Below are 4,635 nucleotides of genomic sequence, written 5' to 3'. Positions count from 1 at the left end.
TATATATATATATATATATATTTATATATATATATATGTGTGTATGTATGTATAACTATATACGCAGGTACTGTATGAACGCAGGTTTATAGTGTCACACCCTCTGACCAAGAAATTCATTATCGTAAATACACAGGATAGATATGGAGGATGTGCGGCTGCCTATGTTTTGTGTATTCATCCGCATGCGCACACGCGTGCATTCTGTCGTACACGCAAAAGAAAAAAAAATGAAAGGGCTAATTAAACGAAACTACAATGAGTAAAAGCATATCCCGAACATGATTAGCGGATCATTATTACTTGTCTCATTGTCTGGCTCATTGTTTTCATACATATTTACATTTGCTTTGTGGTACAATTTATTAATTTAGCAAAATGTGCTTGAAACATTCTTTTTAGAAAATTTATATACTTTCTAGCGTGTATTATTAGAAATACAAATTGATTTTAATTAATAAGCTAAAATGTAGAGTATATATTTGTTATTAATGTTCTTTTTGCTGGCAATCTCTTCGGACTCAATTATTATAACAGAAACTTGGTTGCTTGTCTGCTAATTCTACAATTATTTTTTAATTAAGAAATAATAGAAAGACATATAGTTTCATTTTAAATTATCATATACACACATTTAATACTTCAATAAGCCTTATATTAAAATATGTACTAATCATGTGAATAGAGGAATATCATGCGAGATTAGAAAATCAAGTTCACCTTTTTTAAATTATCTTTACTAATAAAGAAAACTGGCATATTAATTTGTACAAATTTACAAAATGAATTTAATACTTTATTGTTTTGTCCAGTGTTGTATAAACAATAACACGATGAATATAAAATTTCAATTTAATTAAGGTACTTTCTAAACTATTGTTCTTTTATTATTTATGATATTTGCAAACTCTAAAAAAAAGAAACATCGCAACGAATATATCTTAGACCGATAAGAATTTTTTTTGGATTCATTTTCTATGAATCCGAACATTTAAAAAAAGTACAACCATGAAATCTCTGTACGCAAATTTTTTTGCACATTCAGTACCATAGAGTATGATTTATTACCTCATAATCCATGTACGTCACAGCATACGCATACTTCATTTTAATTTTTAAGCGTGAAAAGAAAATATTACGCATATATTGACGTAATTACGATGTGAATATGCATTTGCAGCGATTGCGTGGAAATATGCATGAAGAATGAGATTGCATGTAAATTTTATCGGTTATGTATAAAATTATTTATTTCGAGTAAAGTTAAAAAGGAAAAAATTTGTAAAAGATACCGGAATGTATTGGTCATTGTGCGATTTAATAAAAACTTTCTAATGATAATTTATAAGTAAAAGGCATAATGGAAATTATTAAAAGTCATACATAAAGACATCTTACAAACCATTTTTTTTTTCGTTTTTAACAAGATAAGCACTGAATATTCAATTAACAATATTATAAGTAATGTTATAATAATAACAATAAAAAAAATGAAATTGTTGATAGCAATAATATCATAAATATTTGAATTGATTGTTTGAGCTGAACGCTTTATAAGAAATAGAATAACAAATAGTAGGAAATAGAATTTATTTCAACGAGTTTATTACTTTTGAAGAAACGTTAAACAAGTATTATATAAATTGTCGTTTGTACTAGTTTTAATAATCACACATAATTCAAAATAAAACAAAAATATGTATTCATTTAAATATTCTTATTACTACTTAATATATATATATATATATATATATATATATATATATGTATAAATAAATCTGCAAAGCAATTTAAATACGTTTATATGGACGAATTGTTCTTTATCATGCGATAAAATTTTTAAAATAGAAGTGTAATTCCAGCAATATTTGTATTAGTAATTTTGCGTGCTTATTGCGACTATAGCGAAATTATGATCAATAAAGTCAAAAATGTATAAAATTTCAGACCATAAATCAATAATAATAATGCTATTATTAAATAATGTAAAAGAATGCATTTATTATGTAGTTGCTTGCTTGTAATAATAAACATAGAAATATGAGTCTTTTAAATGTCGTTAATAGGAGAACGTTAATTTAAATAGTTTATGTATAATTTATACATATTTTTAATTAACTAACATCCAATTCAATTAATACTGTTAATGCCAAATTCATTTATTTGCACCAGTTAAAGTTGAAGTTTGATTTTGATTATATTTTAATAAATAGATAGATATATAGATAGAGAGAGACAGAGAGAGAGAGAGAGAGAGAGAGAAATAATTTCATAGATAACATGGAAATTCTAGATAGAAATATTTGTAAGTAATGGGTTCATTCGAAATCATTCACTGCAAATATTGACAATACGTACATTTAAGGAATTAGATAAATGTACGATTATACCCAAATCACTACAAAATTTGTATTTTAATTCAATTAAACGATTTAATTAGATTCAATTAGACGGATTCAAAATTCTTAAAGCGGTTCATTCACTCTACATATCATATTGTTAAAGTCTTTGAATTAAATTCACAATATATTCAATGCAGCGAGACATTAACGAGTTATCAAATTGGCTTGAATGAATTAATTAAATAAGCAACATAAAAATGATTGAATACATCAAAATCAAGAGGATTATAGATTATGGAAAAATTCCTAAACGAGGCAAAATTATCGATCGCACATAAATACCTTTGGATAATTAATTCATCGTCTTAAGGAGTGAAATCCATTCGAAACAATAATAATGGCAATGAACGTCGTGCGGTGTGAGTTAATTAAAATATGACTAAAATTTCATAATACATCCATTACGTAACATTACGCGCGAAATCTTTCAATCACACAACGAACGTCAACAAATTCATAAGACTTCGATATCCCCCCCGCCCCCGCCCTCTCCGCCAACCCCGTAACCGTCTAACCTACCAGCAACTGCGAAATGCCAGTTAGAGACCGCATCTAACAGACAAATTAAAAAATCGACCATCGCTCATAATTACACTATGCAATTGTATGGGTTGATGGAAGGGTCAAGCCGCGAGAGTGTAAGATTAAGAGAGTGCGTAAGCTCACTTTCTCTCTCTCTCACGTCTCGGCTCAAGCGCGGCTCAACAAGCCCGACTCAAGCATGGCACAGATAACGTCGGGCCCATGATGTTTACGTTTCGATTGCGCGCGCTCACACACAATAGCAAAACAAGCCTCGCTCCAGTTTAATCAGCTGATTGCGACAGAGCCATTATGAATTAAGAGCTTAGAATGAGTGGTAGTGACGCGAGCGGGGCGAGGCGGGTAGACAAGCTCGTCACCTGGATCGTCGCTGGACCTCGGCGACCGGACTCACTGCATCTCGGGGCTCTGACGACAAAGTCGCTGACGGACGGCACTGCGGCACTGCCGGGTCGCTGAAACATACGTTCGCCAATCGCGTAGACTATCACACGCGACTGTAGTAAAATGGAAACAACGAGTCGCCAACATAACCTCGCTCTCCCCGGCGAGTAGGTCCCCTTATCTCGTACGACTGGCGCGCTCGAAACTGCCGCTGCTCGACGCCGTCCTCGCACCGGAGGACTAGGGACGTCGATGGTGCGCAGTTGGTCCGACCGCGGAAGCGTCCACCGAATACGGAATGCGAGGTGCGACTGAAGGCTCGAGGCGCTTAGCGTTTGGCCGCCGGCTCCGTTCGAGTTCGATCCTCCGTGAAGTCGCGCTTGCTTTACGCTTCTTACGCTTCGTTCGCGCGTATGCGTCGGCTTACGTGGGTGGCCATGGTTTCTCGATCTCCCGGTGCGCGTGCGTGTGCGTGCGCGCGGCAGTCTAGTCGACAACCGGCGATTCGAACTCGAACGCCGCGAGATTCGCTCGTGACAGCGTAGCTGACGAACGCGCTTCGTGATTGCGTAGCCAAGGCTTTCTATATCCGTTTGTAAATTGCAATGCGAGTGCGCCCGAGTTTCCTCGCTTCGGGATATCGCATTTCCCGTTCTCATCTAATTGTTTTTCATTTCATTGCAGTATCAATACCACGGAAGATGATTACTCTTTACCTATATGCAATTGCCGTCGCTCGTGTAGCAAGTGCCCGTGGATGGACTTTTTCATCGACGTTATCATTATCCCACCTAACACGAATACAACTCCCACATATGTATATGTATATGTATATGGATATTTTCTTACACGTATAAGATGATCACTGGTGTAGAACAAGTTGACGAACAAAGCGAATGTTTTATGAACAATTTGATCTACGCACTTAGGCAGTTATGAAAGAGATTTCTCATGACGGCATCTTATTGCCATTAACATTCATCGCTACATTTTAGATGAAAATATTGAAAAAGTGCAGAATTTTGACTGAACAGAGAAAATGTAAAAATGTCCAGCGCGCTTAAACGCAAATATTGCTCTACGGGTATACTACAGCTACATGTTTGTTGTTTTCTAAGAGATTAAATATTTTTTACAAAATTGTGTCTCGTTAAAAATAGAAGCTATAAACAAGAAAACAATAAGCGTATAACTATTTCGTTAAACATTACAATGATATAACAAATATTGGAAGAAGAAACGTTTGAAAATTCAATTTCAATAAATTGTACGTAAATAGATTCCTCTCAGTTTTCGTTGTCGTCAG

The 4,635-nt window shown here is 34.3% G+C and overlaps 1 protein-coding gene across 1 annotated transcript in view; it reads right to left on the bottom strand.

Moving 5' to 3' along the window:
• Piezo (piezo type mechanosensitive ion channel component) overlaps positions 1 to 3,410 on the bottom strand; it is a 38,755-nt gene extending 35,345 nt beyond the window's left edge. The window contains exon 1 of the mRNA XM_011496366.1: positions 3,305 to 3,410. The gene's annotated coding sequence lies outside the window, so the exon portion shown is untranslated. The remainder of the gene's footprint in view (positions 1 to 3,304) is intronic.
• Positions 3,411 to 4,635: the final 1,225 nt, after the last annotated feature.

This window comes from Ceratosolen solmsi, unplaced genomic scaffold (genome assembly GCF_000503995.2).
Source record: "Ceratosolen solmsi marchali unplaced genomic scaffold, CerSol_1.0 scaffold10, whole genome shotgun sequence".
Classification (NCBI taxonomy): Eukaryota; Metazoa; Arthropoda; class Insecta; order Hymenoptera; family Agaonidae; genus Ceratosolen; species Ceratosolen solmsi.
The sequence above is the reverse complement of the archived record's forward strand: the minus strand, read 5'-3'. Positions and strand labels throughout refer to the sequence as shown.